Source organism: Heterodontus francisci, chromosome 24 (assembly GCF_036365525.1).
Source record: "Heterodontus francisci isolate sHetFra1 chromosome 24, sHetFra1.hap1, whole genome shotgun sequence".
Classification (NCBI taxonomy): domain Eukaryota; kingdom Metazoa; phylum Chordata; class Chondrichthyes; order Heterodontiformes; family Heterodontidae; genus Heterodontus; species Heterodontus francisci.
The window spans coordinates 16,145,352-16,166,046 of NC_090394.1; the positions used below are offsets into that span (position 1 = coordinate 16,145,352).

Genomic DNA, 20,695 nt, shown 5'->3' on the forward strand with positions numbered 1-20,695 from the left:
GTGAAAGGAGTGGTGTCAGGTATTGCTGAGAGAGTTGAAGAGCTGGTGCAAGTGTCTGCTGCGGAACAGTAGTTCCTTCCATGCCCTGACCTCCTCTACCACAGTATCAAGGGAGGCATCACATAACCAGGGGGATGGCGGAGCGGGGGCAGGGCTTGGCAGCCCTCCCATTCATCTCTGCTGCCAAGATGTTTTGAAGAGTTCCTCCAGCGAAAATAAAAAGCTGGGAAATGCAACCTTACTTTAAGAGGTGCAACCCTTAAGGAGCGAGCTGCTCCATTACTGACACAATTGGAAGGGCAGCCCATCAGTCAAATTAAATTACAGCCCAGGAGTTATAATTTCCCGAGCCTCACACCATTGACATCATGTGGCCATCCCACCTGCCTGATTCATGTGCCGAGTTCAAATCAGATCTTAAACATTTGATAGTACTAGTTTACAGATATTTTCTTCATAAAATTACTATATGTTAATACTCAGATGGATAGGCCTGAGGAACAACCCTAGAGTTGATATTGTTAAAGAAATGGTGTCAATGCTGCCTCAGTTTGGTAACAGCCAGAGTGCCACTGTGTACAGCTGCCTCGGGAATCCCTCTGCAAAGCTGAATTACCTCAACATCGCAGAAAAGAACAAAGGCAGGAATTTTCAGTGTGGTTGCATAGTGAGAAAATATTTTGAATATTTGCATACCATTTCTTGAGTTCCATTTTAAACGCAGACCTCAGATAAGACTTGAAAGTTTCCGGCAATACTGAAGGCTGCTATTATTACCTTCCACACCCCAGTACTTTGTTAGACCAAGGTCAGATATGTTTCAATCTGCAGCAAGAACACAATAAAGAAACAATATCTGACTTCTGAAGGGATTATAACTCAACTTTAACTGCTTTCCTGTGGCAAACCATATTTGTTATATATAATCTTCACATCACGTCATTCTACTTTATTAAACCTGACAGTTGGAAATACAAGTTTGTTTTCACCCCATTTTACGTGTATTTTCATTCCGATGCTATGTCTCCTTCAAGCCACACAATTAACATTAGCAAACTACTCAGAGACCTTATTAATGTTTCTATGCAACTGATTGGCAGACATACATGTGAACAATATAAGCTGGATACCCTTCTCAGCCCTCCTTCCTTTAGAAAAACAGCCTACCCCCACCTGATGACTGTGTCTGACATCAGGAACCTGTCAGGTGAGGGAGGAATTTCTCTTTGCTCTGTCCAGGTAGCACACAAAAGAAATCTAGGCGGGACTGTGGCCTTGATTTTAAAGGTGTGCAGGCACAATCTTAACAGCTGGGCCTCATTTGAATAAATTTTCTCCAACGCCAGGTCAGATCCACAAGCTAGTTGGCGGGCAGGAGCAGGAATTGGGAGGCTGCAGCTGGGGTCCTATGGGAACGGCCCCCAGCCCTCAGTTAGACGAGGCTCTGGAGATACTGAGATTGGAGGGAGGACCAGAGCAAGGGAGGCCCTGCTGCCTCATCAGACCTGGAGGAGCCTTCCTGGCTCACAAGGGAACCTAAAATTAAATTTTAAAAACTTACCTTTTGGGCCTGTTCTGGCCCACGATCCACGACCCACCTCCCGACTGTGTCCACTCCCCTCACTCAGGCTTTCAACTAAAATTGCAGATTGAGGCCCGATGACTTCTTCAGACCTGATCGACATATTTAAACTAGGACTCTGCTTCCTTTTCTGCGGGTGTCCTACATGCCTGCTCAAAAGAGTAGGGGACACAATGGGAAAGCAGCAGGATCAGAATGGGTAAGTACCTGGCCTCATTTTAACTGGTCCCACCCACCCATAGGAATATGGGATAAGTGTAGGATTAGTATAAATGGGTGGTTGATGGTCGGCACAGACTCGGTGGGCCGAAGGGCCTGTTTCAGTGCTGTATCTCTAAAACACCCGGCCAGTTTTCGGCTGGAAGGGGAGTTAAAATCAGGGCCACACTGAGCTTCGGTACTACTGGGACTCACAATTTCTTTCCAAATGGATAGCTCATAAAAGTGACCTGGAAAATAAAATAGTCAAGTGGCTAGGACCAGACTGCAGCACAATATCCTTAAGTTAAAGAGATAAATTGCAGGATACTAATGGACATACACAATAATAATTCAAGGGAGAATTTTCACAACGTTTGACTGCAATATCTGATGCAATATCTATGTGATTTTCCACTCAATATTTTATCACCCCTGCAAACATTTAACTAACTAGGGACAAATGCACAGCAACTGATTTTCTTGAGTTTCTATTCTTAGCACTGAGCCAACAGTTTGAGCATTGAGTCTAGTTCGGGTCACTAAGATACAAGAGAAATAGTCAAGCTACAGAGCTTAAGAGAAGAAGCCTCAGCATCAGAGGTTTCAGGAAATATCATTGAACGTGGAAAGTGATGGCTACAAACAAGAAGGCACGATCAGTGGTTTGTACAAAATTGACATTGCTTCCTTATCCATATTGTCAGTTTCGCTACATACAAACCCAGAACCCATTCTACCTCTTTTTAGGGTCTTTCCTAACATCACCATGGCCCCAAAAGTCCCGGAAGTCTTTTCCACCAGTGTAAATGTGGGATAACAGAACTCCTACCCACCTTAGCACCAAGTTGGCAATCCAGGAACTGGATTAGAATCTCAGTATTACTGGTTTCACTCTAAAATTCTTGTCCAATAAGGGCAGAAATTGAGCTTGGCACCTACTCCAACTCCAGGAGTTTCAGGGTCTAAGCCCCCATGCTCTTAGATCTTTCCATTTTATCGCTTTAAAGATTTTCACAATTTAAAACATACTTCCTTTCAATTTTTGCTATCTCTCTAACCTCGTCCAGGCTTACAACCCTCCAAGATCTCTGCACTCATACAATTCTGGCCTCGTTCGCATTCCTAATCTCTGTCACGCCACCATTGGTGGCTGTGCCTTCAGCTGCCAAGGTGCTAAGCTCTGGAATTCCCTTCCTAAATCTCTCTACCTCTATATCTCTCTCTTGTCTTCAAGATGCTCATTAAAGCCTACCTCTTTGACTAAGCTTTTTGTAACCTATCCTAATATCTCCTTTTGTGGCCCGGTGTCAAATTTTGTTTGATAATGCTCCCATGAAATGCCTTGGGATGTTTTACTGTGTAAAAAGTCCTAAAGTGTATTCCTTCACTGTTCAGTTTAATGAACTGTATCTGCCATCTACTTGCCCACAAGAGCAGTGCTTCAATGACCTTCTCAGGGTAACTAGAGATGTGTAATATAGTGACCTTGCCAGTCTCACAAGCATTCCAAAAACAAATAAAAAAAGCAATGTGCTTTACCTGATTGGTTTACAAAGTGTAATGAGGGAAGGTTTTTCATGATGGCCTGGGGAGATGGCAAACCCAGGACCCCACTGGTAATGAGATCTTTGCAGCAATGCCTGCTTCCTAAGGGGTAGCTCATAATATTGTTGCTGAGGCCCTGGGGGCCCACATCGAGAGCAGCTTTGTAGCTCTGATATAATCAATCACTGACCTATCAGAGAATGTACCTATTACCATTGACTTGGCAGGCTTGGCTTTCTTTCAGGAATCCTGTTCCAATGAGATTATTTGTATGGTTACCCCTGATGATTAAACATGCTGGATCACAACAGCAGGGCTGTTGTTAGATTTGGCAATTCAGTCTGCAGCTGGATTTTTGTAGCACAGTAGCTGCTGAAAAAATCAACCAACCTCAGGTCCAGCAGCCACCAATGCATAAAGAGCAGCCACTCATCCCCTTGGGCACTCAGGTAGCCCCCGAGATGTAGTTTACGAGTAGCTAAAGATCTTAAGGTGCCAAATCATGAAGGAGAGACACTATGGCATTCATAGTATAGCCTATAGCCTTGTACGCATGTCATTGCAATAAACTATCATTCCACTTTTATTCATATATAATGATAAGCCTTGTATGAAAGGGAAGTGTTTTTGAGAATTGAGTGACTGAGAGATTCCCACAGGAGTAGGGTGCATCATTCAACACGGCAGTAGGATGAACTATTGTGCGTCAGGGAGAGGGGGTAGTCTATGCTTTTTTATGAAAAGGAGAGTCTTACTGAAGTGTTTCTAACATTTCTCAACCTGGGCACAGGACAATTCCCTGAATCCTCTGCATTAACTGATCTTCATTCGCCACTTTCAAATCGAACTCCCTCTCCATTGATAGTTCCTTCACTCCTTGTCCTGCTGCAGTTCAATTATTCTCTCCAAAATAAAGTTGTGGAGGACACAGCAGGTAATTAAAGAATCAGAATCTAGGGTTAAGCATTTTATACGTGTGCTCCCAATAATTCTGATGGACACTTGGGCCTCAGCTCAATTTCTGACAGGGTCAGTCAGCCAAAGCTGTAAAAGCTATTGCTTGTCTCCAAGCAGCCATCCATTCACCTGTCTCTGACCTTTAAAATGTACTGGCACTAAGAACTATCTCATAATGAAAGCATTATGGCAACTTCCAAGAAGCCCAGTGTTAACTGCAGGATTTATTCCTTTGGCTGCAAACTGTTGTATGTTGAGAGATCAGAATCCCTCTCTGTTAATGTATGCAACAGGGTCACCAGCTGGCACTCTGACGCCAACATACCTGCAGTGCACAGCCTGCTGTGCTCTGGGAATCCCAGAGCTCTCTCACATTGTCTCCATTGGGAATTGCATCAATTCCCCAGCTCAAATGAACAATACACTCGTCACCTGGTTAATGCACGTGTACAACAGACTGGGAAACATTACCCAGATCACTAGTACTGGACTGAAATCATCCTGAAACATAAAAGGTGAGTGTTGTCAGCATTCCTACAGGATGGTTTCAGATCAGGTTCCAGTATGCACTAAAGTCACAGTGCCCTTAAGGAAATTCCTGGGGCCCCTCTCCAGCAGCAAAAGGAACCCTTGCCCATCTTTGCCTTAGGCCGGAAACCTTGTAACAGATCCCAGGGTTTGGGGTCATTTACAAACCAGAGCAAGCTGCTGGCATCTGCAAAAGCACATTAGTATGCAATCAATCCCATCTAGGACCTTAGGTACTCCAGGAAGGACTAAACAGGACTCAGCACAGGTCCCTACTCGTGTATAGTATTATGCTGAAGCCTTTCAAGAACATAAGGGATGAATTTCCAAGGGAATCCCATGTCTATCCCACTGCACCACCACCACCACCCCACAACCAATACACAACCTTGATATGAGGAACAGTAAATCCAGCCATATCCTACTTCATTCTAAATGCAGAGCTGGATTTCAATTCACATTCTGGGCTCCCCTTGGGCAAAAATGGTTCCTATGCCCCGCCAGCTGCAGGAATTTGGAAGCCTAATCTACGCTAGCATTGTTCTGCAGCAGAAAACTTCTTGATCAATCCTGTCCACTTTCTGGGTAATTTCTCATCCTCCTCAGTCTTCTCTGATCCCGGTTCCTTCCCTCTTCCAGTCCCGGTTCCTCCCCCTCATCAAGGACTAACAAATATAATAGTATGCTAATAAATTATGCCATGCTCACTATCTCCTTAACGGATTTGTTTTAGGAGTCAGTTTAGATCCCTTTCAATCCTTCCCAACCAGTACCCACAGCTTTAGCCCTTAGATAATAAGTGGACTGAAAAACATTTAAGTTGAAATAACTCCAGAATTACACAATGTAAAGTGATAGCTCCTGTTGATCCAGAGTAGGTTTGCTCTGGAGACTGCAGAAATTACTGGTTAAGCTCCAGGATACTTCAGCAAACAACCCAGTAGAAAAATCGTAGGGCCCCATATCTGGTATAACTGATGGCGGGATGATGGGCTATGTGGTAGATAATGTCACCCAGTCACCTTGCCTTTGTTCGCATGGTCTCCACCGTCTGAAGGCCCATGCCTAGCAGGATTATTATTTTTGGTGAATATATCTTTCACCAGATGCAGGATCATGAGCAAGCACACTCGCACACACATCTCATGCTTGGACACAGGAAAAGGTTTATTGGAAAATTGTGGGCACATTGTCTGGGACGTTCCTCCGATTAATGTTAAAAAAAGAAAAAAAATCACAGGCAAAACCCTGCAATTTCCCGATTAGTCACTCACTGCATGTGAGGCCCTGCCACCGGTCTGCAGCCTCAAAGTCCTGTCCGAGGTCTCACTCTGACATCAATTGCAGCACCCTTCAAACTGCCTGACTGCTACAACAACAACAAAGCCTCTGAATGGTTCTGCACAAAGTATTTACACATTCAGCTATTAAAACAGCAACTTCAAATTTTTATCAGCAGAATCTGTCATAAAAACACTTCCTTTGCCTTTAACCTGTTCTGCACCGTGCCTGCACTAAATGATGCTGTGCCTTGGATCATATGACAGAAATAGCACAGGAGTCAACAAAGTTGAAATCTGCCAAGTCAGGTGTTATGATCAGCATTAATAGTGTCTCTTTACAAACACTGACTGGTCGACAATTTCAAGGTTCATATTAAAGTATTTAAAAGTAATTTGTAATTTAAATTAATTAAAAAAACAGGTTTAAGCACACGAAACCTCAGAATAGTACTCCCATTTAACCAACCTCATTTGCTTTCAATTCCTATTGGCGCACCCCAGTATTTCCTGGCTTTATTCCACATCCCCAGGAGGGCAGTCCTGACTGTAAACAACACACAAGTTAATCCCACTGTCATTCAACAGAGGCCAGCGAGCCCAGCAAGGCATGTGTGAAAAAAACATGAACAGCTCCACCTAATGGAGATATCACATTAGAGCTAAACATTAGAGGTTAAAGCTCAATATCTAGGCTCAGATACGAAACTTTCTGCCTGTTTCCCTACTGAAAGGGAAATCTGCACATTGCTGTGTGTGTGTGTGTGTGTGTGTGTGGGGAGGGGGAGTGGGGGGCTGATGCGGGATGGCGGTTGTATGTGTGATATGTGTGTGCGTGATGTCCTCAGTGTCCTCAGTACCTTGCTCTACAGCAGCGAGGCCTGGACAACGTACGTCAGCCAAGAGCGACGTCTCAATTCATTCCATCTTCGCTGCCTCCGGAGAATCCTTGGCATCAGGTGGCAGGACGGTATCTCCAACACAGAAGTCCTCGAGGCAGCCAACATCCCTAGCATATACACCCTACTGAGTTAGCGGCGCTTGAGATGGCTTGGCCATGTGAGCCGCATGGAAGATGGCAGGATCCACAAAGACACATTGTACAGCGAGCTCGTCACTGGTATCAGACCCACCGGCCGTCCATGTCTCCGCTTTAAAGACGTCTGCAAACGCGACATGAAGTCCTGTGACATTGATCACAAGTCGTGGGAGTCAGTTGCTAGCGATCGCCAGAGTTGGTGGGCAACCATAAAGGCGGGGCTAAAGAGTGGCGAGTCGAAGAGACTTAGCAGTTGGCAGGAAAAAAGACAGAAGCGCAAGGGGAGAGCCAACTGTGTAACAGCCCCGACAACCAATTTTATCTGCAGCACCTGTGGAAGAGTCTGTCACTCTAGAATTGGCCTTTATAGCCACTCCAGGCGTTGCTTCACAAACCACTGACCACCTCCAGGCGCTTATCCATTGTCTCTCGAGATAAGGAGGCCAAAGAGAAAGAAGAGATGTGTTTGTGGTGTAATTATGTGAGTGCATGTCTGTGTGAGTGGATGTGTGTGTGTGTGCGCGAGGGTCTGAGTGTGTGTCTATGAGTGTGTGTATGTGGTGTAATTATATGAGTGGGTGTGTCTCGTGAGTGTAAGTATAAGTGTGTGTGCACGTGAGGGTCTGTCTGTATTTGTGTGAGCATGACTGTGAGTGTGAGTATGAGTGTGTGTGTGTGAGTGTGTGTGTGAGTGTGTGTGTGATTATGAGTGTGTGTGTGTGACTTTGAGTGTGTGTGTGATTATGAGTGTGTGTGTGTGTGTGTGATTATGAGTGTGTGTGAGTGTGTGTGAGTGTGTGTGTGAGTGTGATTCTGAGTGTGTGTGAGTGTGTGTGTGATTATTCGTGTGTGTGAGTGTGTGTGTGAGTGTCTGTGTGATTATGAGTGTGAATGTGTGTGATTATGAGTGTGTGAGTGTATGTGTGATTATGAGTGTGTGTGAGTGTGTGTGTGTGATTATGAGTGTGTGTGTGAGTGTGTGTGATTATGAGTGTGTGTGTCTGATTATGAGTGTGTGTGTGATTATGAGTGTGTGTGTGAGTGTGTGTGATTATGAATGTGTGTGAGTGTGTGTGTGATTATGAGTGTGTGTGTGTGATTATGAGTGTGTGTGTGAGTATGAGTGTGTGTGTGTGATTATGAGTGTGTGTGATTATGAGTGTGTGTGTAAGTGTGAGTGTGTGTGGGATTATGAGTGTGTGTGTGTGAGTGTGAGTGTGGGTGTGTGTGTGATTATGAGTGAGTGTGTGTGTGAGTGTGAGTGTTATTCTGAGTGTGTGTGAGTGTGTGTGTGATTATGAGTGTGTGTGTGTGTGTGTGTGAGTGTGTGTGTGTGTGTGAGGGTGTGTGTGATTATGAGTGTGTGTGAGGGTGTGTGTGATTATGAGTGTGTGTGTGTGAGTGTGTGTGTGATTATGAGTGTGTGTGAGGGTGTGTGTGATTATGAGTGTGCATGTGTGTGAGTGTGTGTGTGATAATGAGTGTGTGTGAGTGCGTGTTTGATTATGAATGTGTGGGTGTGTGAGTGTGTGATTATGAGTGTGTGTGTGAGTATGAGTGTGTCTGTGAGTGTGTGTGTGAGTATGAGTGTGTGTGAGTGTGTATGTGAGTGTGAGTGTGTGTGTGATTATGAGTGTGTGTGTGTGAGTGTGTGTGTGAGTGTGAGTGTGTGTGAGTGTGTGTGTGATTATGAGTGTGTGTGTGTGTGTGTATGTGTGTGTGAGTATGAGTGTGTCTGTGAGTGAGTGTGTGAGTATGAGAGTGTGTGTGTGTGAGTGTGTGTGTGTGAGTATGAGTGTGTGTGTGAGTGTGTGTGTGAGTGTGTGTGTGAGTATGAGTGTGTGTGTGAGTATGAGTGTGTGTGAGTGAGAGTGTGTGTGAGTGTGGGTGAGTATGAGTGTGTGTGAGGATGAGTGTGTGTGAGTGAGAGTGTGTGTGTGATTATAAGTGTGTGTGAGTGTGTGTGTGAGTGCGTGCGAGTATGAGTGTGTATGAGTATGAGTGTGTGTGAGTGTGTGTGAGTATGAGTGTGTGTGAGTGAGAGTGTGTGTGAGTGTGTGTGAGTATGAGTGTGTGTGAGTATGACTGTGTGTGAGTGAGAATGTGTGTGTGTGTGTGATTATAAGTGTGTGTGAGAGTGCGTGTGAGTATGAGTGTGTGTGAGTGAGAGTGTGAGTGTGTGTGATTATAAGTGTGTGTGAGTGTGTGTGTGTGTGTGTGTGTGAGTATGAGTGTGTGTGAGTGAGAGTGTGAGTGTGTGTGTGAATATGAGTGTGTGTGAGTGAGAGTGTGTCTGTGATTATAAGTGTGTGTGAGTGTGTGATTATGAGTGTGTGTGTGATTATGAGTGTGTGTGAGTATGAGTGTGTGTGTGATTATGAGTGTGTGTGATTATGAGTGTGTGTGAGTATGAATGTGTGTGTGATTATGAGTGCGTGTGTGATTATGAGTGTGTGTGAGTATGAGTGTGTGTGTGATTATGAGTGTGTGTGATTATGAGTGCGTGTGATTATGAGTGTGTGTGAGTATGAGTATGTGTGTGTGATTATGAGTGTGTGTGATTATGAGTGTGTGTGATTATGAGCGTGTGTGTGATTATGAGTGCGTGTGATTATGAGTGTGTGTGTGCTTATGAGTGTGTGTGTGTGTGAGTGTGTGTGTGTGTGAGTGTGTGTGATTATGAGTGTGTGATTATGAGTGTGTGTGTGATTATGAGTGTGTGTGATTATGAGTGTGTGTGTGTGAGTATGAGTGTGTGTGAGTGAGAGTGTGTGTGAGTGAGAGTGTGAGTATGAGTGTGTGTGAGTGAGAGTGTGTCTGTGATTATAAGTGTGTGTGTGCTTATGAGTGTGTGTGTGTGTGAGTGTGTGTGATTATGAGTGTGTGTGATTATGAGTGTGTGTGTGATTATGAGTGTGTGTGATTATGAGTGTGTGTGTGATTATGAGTGTGTGTGTGATTATGAGTGTGTGTGAGTATGAATGTGTGTGTGATTATGAGTGCGTGTGTGATTATGAGTGTGTGTGAGTATGAGTGTGTGTGTGATTATGAGTGTGTGTGAGTATGAGTGTGTGTGTGATTATGAGTGTTTGTGATTATGAGTGTGTGTGAGTATGAGTGTGTGTGTGATTATGAGTGTGTGTGGTTATGAGTGTGTCTGTGATTATGAGTGTGTGTGATTATGAGTGTGTGTGAGTATGGGTGTGATTATGAGTGTGTGTGTGAGTATGAGTGTGTGTATGAGTGTGTGTGAGAATATGAGTGTGTGTGAGTATGAGTGTGTGTGTGTGATTATAAGTGTGTGTGATTATGAGTGTGTGTGTCATTATGAGTGTGTGTGAGTGTGTGTGAGTGTGTGTGTGAGTGTGTGTGTGATTATGTGTGTGTGTGATTATGTGTGTATCTGTGATTATGAGTGTGTGTGACTATGAGTGTGTGTGTGTGAGTATGAGTGTGTGTGAGAATATGAGTGTGTGTGAGTATGAGTGTGTGTGTGTGTGATTATAAGTGTGTGTGATTATGAGTGTGTGTGATTATGAGTGTGTGTGAGTGTGTGTGAGTGTGTGTATGAGTGTGTGTGTGATTATGTGTGTGTGTGATTATGAGTGTGCGTGATTATGAGTGTGTGTGCGATTATGAGTGTGTGTGAGTATGAGTGTGTGTGAGTATGAGTGTGTGTGTGTGATTATGAGTGTGTGTGTGATTATGTGTGTGTGTGATTATGAGTGTGTGTGTGTGAGTGTGAGTGTGTGTGAGTGTGTGTGTGTGAGTATGAGTGTGTTTGTGAGTGTGAGTGTGTGTGAGTGTGTGTGTGATTATGAGTGTGAGTATGAGTGTGTGTATGAGTGTGTGTGTGAATATGAGTGTGTGTGAGTATGAGTGTGTGTGTGTGATTATAAGTATGTGTGATTATGAGTGTGTGTGATTATGAGTGTGTGAGTGTGTGTGTGATTATGAGTGTGTGTGAGTGTGAGTGTGTGTGTGATTATGAGTGTGTGTGTGTGATTATGAGTGTGTGTGTGATTATGTCTGTGTGTGATTAAGAGTGTGTGTGATTATGAGTGTGTGTGTGATTATGAGTGCGTCTGATTATGAGTGTGTGTGTGTGATTATGAGTGTGTGTGATTATGAGTGTGTGTGATTATGAGTGTGTGTGTGATTATGAGTGCATGTGATTATGAGTGTGTGTGATTATGAGTGTGTGTGATTATGAGTGTGTGTGATTATGAGTATGTGTGAGTGTGAGTATGAGTGTGTGTGAGTGAGAGTGTGAGTGTGTGTGTGAATATGAGTGTGTGTGAGTGAGAGTGTGTCTGTGATTATAAGTGTGTGTGTGCTTATGAGTGTGTGTGTGTGTGAGTGTGTGTGATTATGAGTGTGTGTGTGAGTATGAGTGTGTGTGTGTGATTATGAGTGTGTGGGATTATGAGTGTGTGTGTGTGAGTGTGAGTGTGGGTGTGTGTGTGATTATGAGTGAGTGTGTGTGTGAGTGTGAGTGTTATTCTGAGTGTGTGTGAGTGTGTGTGTGATTATGAGTGTGTGTGTGTGTGTGTGTGTGAGTGTGTGTGTGTGTGAGGGTGTGTGTGATTATGAGTGTGTGTGAGGGTGTGTGTGATTATGAGTGTGTGTGTGTGAGTGTGTGTGTGATTATGAGTGTGTGTGAGTGTGTGTGTGATTATGAGTGTGCATGTGTGTGAGTGTGTGTGTGATTATGAGTGTGTGTGAGTGCGTGTTTGATTATGAATGTGTGGGTGTGTGAGTGTGTGATTATGAGTGTGTGTGTGTGAGTATGAGTGTGTCTGTGAGTGTGTGTGTGAGTATGAGTGTGTGTGAGTGTGTATGTGAGTGTGAGTGTGTGTGTGATTATGAGTGTGTGTGTGTGAGTGTGTGTGTGAGTGTGTGTGTGAGTGTGAGTGTGTGTGAGTGTGTGTGTGATTATGAGTGTGTGTGTGTGTGTGAGTATGAGTGTGTCTGTGAGTGAGTGTGTGAGTATGAGTGTGTGTGTGTGTGAGTGTGTGTGTGTGAGTATGAGTGTGTGTGTGAGTGTGTGTGTGAGTGTGTGTGTGAGTATGAGTGTGTGTGTGAGTATGAGTGTGTGTGAGTGAGAGTGTGTGTGAGTGTGGGTGAGTATGAGTGTGTGTGAGTATGAGTGTGTGTGAGTGAGAGTGTGTGTGTGATTAAAAGTGTGTGTGAGTGTGTGTGTGAGTGCGTGCGAGTATGAGTGTGTATGAGTATGAGTGTGTGTGAGTGTGTGTGAGTATGAGTGTGTGTGAGTGAGAGTGTGTGTGAGTGTGTGTGAGTATGGGTGTGTGTGAGTATGACTGTGTGTGTGTGAGAATGTGTGTGTGTGTGTGATTATAAGTGTGTGTGAGAGTGCGTGTGAGTATGAGTGTGTGTGAGTGAGAGTGTGAGTGTGTGTGATTATAAGTGTGTGTGAGTGTGTGTGTGTGTGTGTGTGAGTATGAGTGTGTGTGAGTGAGAGTGTGTCTGTGATTATAATTGTGTGTGAGTGTGTGATTATGAGTGTGTGTGAGTATGAGTGTGTGTGTGATTATGAGTGTGTGAGAGTATGAATGTGTGTGTGATTATGAGTGCGTGTGTGATTATGAGTGTGTGTGAGTATGAGTGTGTGTGTGATTATGAGTGTGTGTGAGTCTGAGTGTGTGTGTGATTATGAGTGCATGTGATTATGAGTGTGTGTGATTATGAGTGTGTGTGTGATTATGAGTGTGAGTGTGATTGTGAGTGCGTGTGTGATTATGAGTGCGTGTGATTATGAGTGTGTGTGAGTATGAGTATGTGTGTGTGATTATGAGTGTGTGTGATTATGAGTGTGTGTGATTATGAGCGTGTGTGTGATTTTGAGTGCGTGTGATGATGAGTGTGTGTGTGCTTATGAGTGTGTGTGTCTGTGAGTGTGTGTGATTATGAGTGTGTGATTATGAGTGTGTGTGTGATTATGAGTGTGTGTGATTATGAGTGTGTGTGAGTGTGTGTGTGTGAGTATGAGTGTGTGTGAGTGAGAGTGTGTGTGAGTGAGAGTGTGAGTATGAGTGTGTGTGAGTGAGAGTGTGTCTGTGATTATAAGTGTGTGTGTGCTTATGAGTGTGTGTGTGTGTGAGTGTGTGTGATTATGAGTGTGTGTGATTGTGAGTGTGTGTGTGATTATGAGTGTGTGTGATTATGAGTGTGTGTGTGATTATGAGTGTGTGTGTGATTATGAGTGTGTGTGAGTATGAATGTGTGTGTGATTATGAGTGCGTGTGTGATTATGAGTGTGTGTGAGTATGAGTGTGTGTGTGATTATGAGTGTGTGTGAGTATGAGTGTGTGTGTGATTATGAGTGTTTGTGATTATGAGTGTGTGTGAGTATGAGTGTGTGTGTGATTATGAGTGTGTGTGGTTATGAGTGTGTCTGTGATTATGAGTGTGTGTGATTATGAGTGTGTGTGAGTATGGGTGTGATTATGAGTGTGTGTGTGAGTATGAGTGTGTGTGAGAATATGAGTGTGTGTGAGTATGAGTGTGTGTGTGTGATTATGAGTGTGTGTGTCATTATGAGTGTGTGTGAGTGTGTGTGAGTGTGTGTGTGAGTGTGTGTGTGAGTGTGTGTGTGATTATGTGTGTGTGTGATTATGTGTGTATCTGTGATTATGAGTGTGTGTGACTATGAGTGTGTGTGTGTGAGTATGAGTGTGTGTGAGAATATGAGTGTGTGTGAGTATGAGTGTGTGTGTGTGTGATTATAAGTGTGTGTGATTATGAGTGTGTGTGATTATGAGTGTGTGTGAGTGTGTGTGAGTGTGTGTATGAGTGTGTGTGTGATTATGTGTGTGTGTGATTATGAGTGTGCGTGATTATGAGTGTGTGTGCGATTATGAGTGTGTGTGAGTATGAGTGTGTGTGAGTATGAGTGTGTGTGTGTGATTATGAGTGTGTGTGTGATTATGTGTGTGTGTGATTATGAGTGTGTGTGTGTGTGAGTGTGAGTGTGTGTGAGTGTGTGTGTGTGAGTATGAGTGTGTTTGTGAGTGTGAGTGTGTGTGAGTGTGTGTGTGATTATGAGTGTGAGTATGAGTGTGTGTATGAGTGTGTGTGTGAATATGAGTGTGCGTGAGTATGAGTGTGTGTGTGTGATTATAAGTATGTGTGATTATGAGTGTGTGTGATTATGAGTGTGTGAGTGTGTGTGTGATTATGAGTGTGTGTGAGTGTGAGTGTGTGTGTGATTATGAGTGTGTGTGTGTGATTATGAGTGTGTGTGTGATTATGTCTGTGTGTGATTAAGAGTGTGTGTGATTATGAGTGTGTGTGTGATTATGAGTGCGTCTGATTATGAGTGTGTGTGTGTGATTATGAGTGTGTGTGATTATGAGTGTGTGTGATTATGAGTGTGTGTGTGATTATGAGTGCATGTGATTATGAGTGTGTGTGATTATGAGTGTGTGTGATTATGAGTGTGTGTGTGATTATGAGTATGTGTGTGTGAGTGTGTGTGATTATGAGTGTGTGTGATTATGAGTGTGTGTGTGATTATGAGTGCGTGTGATTATGAGTGTGTGTGTGTGAGTGTGTGTGATTATGAGTGTGTGTGATTATGAGTGTGTATGTGATTATGAGTGTGTGTGTGATTATGAGTGTGTGTGCGTGTGAGTGTGTGTGATTATGAGTGTGTGTGATTATGAGTATGTGTGTGATTATGAGTGTGTGTGAGTGTGTGTGTGAGTGTGTGTGTGAGTGTGTGTGTGATTATGAGTGTGTGTGAGTGTGTGTGTGTGATTATGAGTGTGTGTGTGAGTATGAGTGTGTGTGTGAGTATGTGAGTGAGTGTGTGTAATTATGAGTGTGTGTGTGTGTAAGTGTGAGTATGTGTGTGATTATGAGTGAGTGTGAGTGTGTGTGTGATTATGAGAGTGTGTGTGTGTGAGTGTGTGCGTATGAGTGTGTGTGTGTGGGTGAGTGTGTGAGTGTGTGTGTGAGTATGAGTGTGTGTGTGTGTGATTAAGAGTATGTGTGTGTGTGAGTGTGTGTGTGAGTATGAGTGTGTCTGTGAGTGTGTGTGAGTATGAGTGTGTGTGAGTGAGAGTGTGTGTGAGTGTGTGTGAGTATGAGTGTGTGTGAGTATGAGTGTGTGTGAGTGAGAATGTGTGTGTGTGTGATTATGAGTGTGTGTGAGTGTGTGTGTGATTATGAGTGTGCATGTGTGTGAGTGTGTGTGTGATAATGAGTGTGTGTGAGTGTGAGTGCGTGTTTGATTATGAATGTGTGTGTGTGTGATTATGAGTGTGTGTGTGAGTATGAGTGTGTGTGTGAGTATGTGAGTGAGTGTGTGTAATTATGAGTGTGTGTGTGTGTGTAAGTGTGAGTATGTGTGTGATTATGAGTGAGTGTGAGTGTGTGTGTGATTATGAGTGTGTGTGTGTGTGTGAGTGTGTGCGTATGAGTGTGTGTGTGTGGGTGAGTGTGTGAGTGTGTGTGTGAGTATGAGTGTGTCTGTGAGTGTGTGTGTGAGTATGAGTGTGTGTGTGTGTGTGATTATGAGTATGTGTGTGTGTGAGTGTATGTGTGAGTATGAGTGTGTCTGTGAGTGTGTGTGAGTATGAGTGTGTGTGAGTGAGAGTGTGTGTGAGTGTGTGTGAGTATGAGTGTGTGTGAGTGAGAGTGTGTGTGTGATTATAAGTGTGTGTGAGTCTGTGTGTGAGTGTGTGTGAGTGCGTGTGAGTATGAGTGTGTGTGAGTGAGTGTGTGTGATTATAAGTGTGTGTGAGTGTGTGTGTGTGTGTGAGTATGAGTGTGTGTGAGTGAGAGTGTGAGTGTGTGTGTGAATATGAGTGTGTGTGAGTGAGAGTGTGTCTGTGATTATAAGTGTGTGTGAGTGTGTGATTATGAGTGTGTGTGTGATTATGAGTGTGTGTGAGTATGAGTGTGTGTGAGTATGAGTGTGTGTGTGATTATGAGTGTGTGTGATTATGAGTGTGTGTGAGTATGAATGTGTGTGTGATTATGAGTGCGTGTGTGATTATGAGTGTGTGTGAGTATGAGTGTGTGTGTGATTATGAGTGTGTGTGAGTATGAGTGTGTGTGTGATTATGAGTGCATGTGATTATGAGTGTGTGTGATTATGAGTGTGTGTGTGATTATGAGTGTGAGTGTGATTATGAGTGCGTGTGTGATTATGAGTGCGTGTGATTATGAGTGTGTGTGAGTATGAGTATGTGTGTGTGATTATGAGTGTGTGTGATTATGAGTGTGTGTGATTATGAGTGTGTGTGTGATTATGAGTGCGTGTGATTATGAGTGTGTGTGTGCTTATGAGTGTGTGTGTGTGTGAGTGTGTGTGATTATGAGTGTGTGTGTGATTATGAGTGTGTGTGATTATGAGTGTGTGTGAGTGTGAGTATGAGTGTGTGTGAGTGAGAGTGTGAGTGTGTGTGTGAATATGAGTGTGTGTGAGTGAGAGTGTGTCTGTGATTATAAGTGTGTGTGTGCTTATGAGTGTGTGTGTGTGTGAGTGTGTGTGATTATGAGTGTGTGTGTGATTATGAGTGTGTGTGTGATTATGAGTGTGTGTGAGTGTGAGTATGAGTGTGTGTGAGTGAGAGTGTGAGTGTGTGTGTGATTATGAGTGTGTGTGAGTATGAGTGTGTGTGTGATTATGAGTGTGTGTGATTATGAGTGTGTGTGAGTGTGAATGTGTGTGTGATTATGAGTGCGTGTGTGATTATGAGTGTGTGTGAGTATGAGTGTGTGTGTGATTATGAGTGTGTGTGAGTCTGAGTGTGTGTGTGATTATGAGTGCATGTGATTATGAGTGTGTGTGATTATGAGTGTGTGTGTGATTATGAGTGTGAGTGTGATTGTGAGTGCGTGTGTGATTATGAGTGCGTGTGATTATGAGTGTGTGTGAGTATGAGTATGTGTGTGTGATTATGAGTGTGTGTGATTATGAGTGTGTGTGATTATGAGCGTGTGTGTGATTTTGAGTGCGTGTGATTATGAGTGTGTGTGTGCTTATGAGTGTGTGTGTGTGTGAGTGTGTGTGATTATGAGTGTGTGATTATGAGTGTGTGTGTGATTATGAGTGTGTGTGATTATGAGTGTGTGTGAGTGTGTGTGTGTGAGTATGAGTGTGTGTGAGTGAGAGTGTGTGTGAGTGAGAGTGTGAGTATGAGTGTGTGTGAGTGAGAGTGTGTCTGTGATTATAAGTGTGTGTGTGCTTATGAGAGTGTGTGTGTGTGAGTGTGTGTGATTATGAGTGTGTGTGATTGTGAGTGTGTGTGAGTATGAGTGTGTGTGTGATTATGAGTGCATGTGATTATGAGTGTGTGTGATTATGAGTGTGTGTGTGATTATGAGTGTGAGTGTGATTATGAGTGCGTGTGTGATTATGAGTGCGTGTGATTATGAGTGTGTGTGAGTATGAATGTGTGTGTGATTATGAGTGCGTGTGTGATTATGAGTGTGTGTGAGTATGAGTGTGTGTGTGATTATGAGTGTGTGTGAGTATGAGTGTGTGTGTGATTATGAGTGCATGTGATTATGAGTGTGTGTGATTATGAGTGTGTGTGTGATTATGAGTGTGAGTGTGATTATGAGTGCGTGTGTGATTATGAGTGCGTGTGATTATGAGTGTGTGTGAGTATGAGTATGTGTGTGTGATTATGAGTGTGTGTGATTATGAGTGTGTGTGATTATGAGTGTGTGTGTGATTATGAGTGCGTGTGATTATGAGTGTGTGTGTGCTTATGAGTGTGTGTGTGTGTGAGTGTGTGTGATTATGAGTGTGTGTGTGATTATGAGTGTGTGTGATTATGAGTGTGTGTGAGTGTGAGTATGAGTGTGTGTGAGTGAGAGTGTGAGTGTGTGTGTGAATATGAGTGTGTGTGAGTGAGAGTGTGTCTGTGATTATAAGTGTGTGTGTGCTTATGAGTGTGTGTGTGTGTGAGTGTGTGTGATTATGAGTGTGTGTGTGATTATGAGTGTGTGTGAGTGTGAGTGTGAGTGAGAGTGTGAGTGTGTGTGTGATTATGAGTGTGTGTGAGTATGAGTGTGTGTGTGATTATGAGTGTGTGTGATTATGAGTGTGTGTGAGTGTGAATGTGTGTGTGATTATGAGTGCGTGTGTGATTATGAGTGTGTGTGAGTATGAGTGTGTGTGTGATTATGAGTGTGTGTGAGTCTGAGTGTGTGTGTGATTATGAGTGCATGTGATTATGAGTGTGTGTGATTATGAGTGTGTGTGTGATTATGAGTGTGAGTGTGATTGTGAGTGCGTGTGTGATTATGAGTGCGTGTGATTATGAGTGTGTGTGAGTATGAGTATGTGTGTGTGATTATGAGTGTGTGTGATTATGAGTGTGTGTGATTATGAGCGTGTGTGTGATTTTGAGTGCGTGTGATTATGAGTGTGTGTGTGCTTATGAGTGTGTGTGTGTGTGAGTGTGTGTGATTATGAGTGTGTGATTATGAGTGTGTGTGTGATTATGAGTGTGTGTGATTATGAGTGTGTGTGAGTGTGTGTGTGTGAGTATGAGTGTGTGTGAGTGAGAGTGTGTGTGAGTGAGAGTGTGAGTATGAGTGTGTGTGAGTGAGAGTGTGTCTGTGATTATAAGTGTGTGTGTGCTTATGAGTGTGTGTGTGTGTGAGTGTGTGTGATTATGAGTGTGTGTGATTGTGAGTGTGTGTGTGATTATGAGTGTGTGTGATTATGAGTGTGTGTGTGATTATGAGTGTGTGTGTGATTATGAGTGTGTGTGAGTATGAATGTGTGTGTGATTATGAGTGCGTGTGTGATTATGAGTGTGTGTGAGTATGAGTGTGTGTGTGATTATGAGTGTGTGTGAGTATGAGTGTGTGTGTGAGTATGAGTGTGTGTGTGATTATGAGTGTTTGTGATTATGAGTGTGTGTGTGATTATGAGTGTGTGTGGTTATGAGTGTGTCTGTGATTATGAGTGTGTGTGATTATGAGTGTGTGTGAGTATGGGTGTGATTATGAGTGTGTGTGTGAGTATGAGTGTGTGTATGAGTGTGTGTGAGAATATGAGTGTGTGTGAGTATGAGTGTGTGTGTGTGATTATAAGTGTGTGTGATTATGAGTGTGTGTGTCATTATGAGTGTGTGTGAGTGTGTGTGAGTGTGTGTGTGAGTGTGTGTGTGATTATGTGTGTGTGTGATTATGTGTGTATCTGTGATTATGAGTGTGTGTGACTATGAGTGTGTGTGTGTGAGTATGAGTGTGTGTGAGAATATGAGTGTGTGTGAGTATGAGTGTGTGTGTGATTATAAGTGTGTGTGATTATGAGTGTGTGTGATTATGAGTGTGTGTGAGTGTGTGTGAGTGTGTGTATGAGTGTGTGTGTGATTATGTGTGTGTGTGATTATGAGTGTGCGTGATTATGAGTGTGTGTGCGATTATGAGTGTGTGTGAGTATGAGTGTGTGTGAGTATGAGTGTGTGTGTGTGATTATGAGTGTGTGTGTGATTATGTGTGTGTGTGATTATGAGTGTGTGTGTGTGAGTGTGAGTGTGTGTGAGTGTGTGTGTGTGAGTATGAGTGTGTTTGTGAGTGTGAGTGTGTGTGAGTGTGTGTGTGATTATGAGTGTGAGTATGAGTGTGTGAGTGTGTGTGTGATTATGAGTGTGTGTGAGTGTGAGTGTGTGTGTGATTATGAGTGTGTGTGTGTGATTATGAGTGTGTGTGTGATTATGTCTGTGTGTGATTAAGAGTGTGTGTGATTATGAGTGTGTGTGTGATTATGAGTGCGTCTGATTATGAGTGTGTGTGTGTGATTATGAGTGTGTGTGATTATGAGTGTGTGTGATTATGAGTGTGTGTGTGATTATGAGTGCATGTGATTATGAGTGTGTGTGATTATGAGTGTGTGTGATTATGAGTGTGTGTGTGATTATGAGTATGTGTGTGTGAGTGTGTGTGATTATGAGTGTGTGTGATTATGAGTGTGTGTGTGATTATGAGTGCGTGTGATTATGAGTGTGTGTGTGTGAGTGTGTGTGATTATGAGTGTGTGTGATTATGAGTGTGTATGTGATTATGAGTGTGTGTGTGATTATGAGTGTGTGTGCGTGTGAGTGTGTGTGATTATGAGTGTGTGTGATTATGAGTATGTGTGTGATTATGAGTGTGTGTGAGTGTGTGTGTGAGTGTGTGTGTGATTATGAGTGTGTGTGTGAGTGTGTGTGTGATTATGAGTGTGTGTGAGTGTGTGTGTGTGATTATGAGTGTGTGTGTGAGTATGAGTGTGTGTGTGAGTATGTGAGTGAGTGTGTGTAATTATGAGTGTGTGTGTGTGTAAGTGTGAGTATGTGTGTGATTATGAGTGAGTGTGAGTGTGTGTGTGATTATGAGAGTGTGTGTGTGTGAGTGTGTGCGTATGAGTGTGTGTGTGTGGGTGAGTGTGTGAGTGTGTGTGTGAGTATGAGTGTGTGTGTGTGTGATTAAGAGTATGTGTGTGTGTGAGTGTGTGTGTGAGTATGAGTGTGTCTGTGAGTGTGTGTGAGTATGAGTGTGTGTGAGTGAGAGTGTGTGTGAGTGTGTGTGAGT

The 20,695-nt window shown here is 43.3% G+C and overlaps 1 long non-coding RNA gene across 1 annotated transcript in view; it reads right to left on the bottom strand.

Annotated features, from left to right (window-relative positions):
* Positions 1-6,652, bottom strand: part of LOC137383215 (uncharacterized) — a 77,889-nt gene extending 71,237 nt beyond the window's left edge. Inside the window, exon 1 of the long non-coding RNA XR_010977357.1 lies at positions 6,563-6,652. This is a non-coding gene — a long non-coding RNA (uncharacterized lncRNA). The remainder of the gene's footprint in view (positions 1-6,562) is intronic.
* Between the last annotated feature and the right edge of the window lie 14,043 nt (positions 6,653-20,695).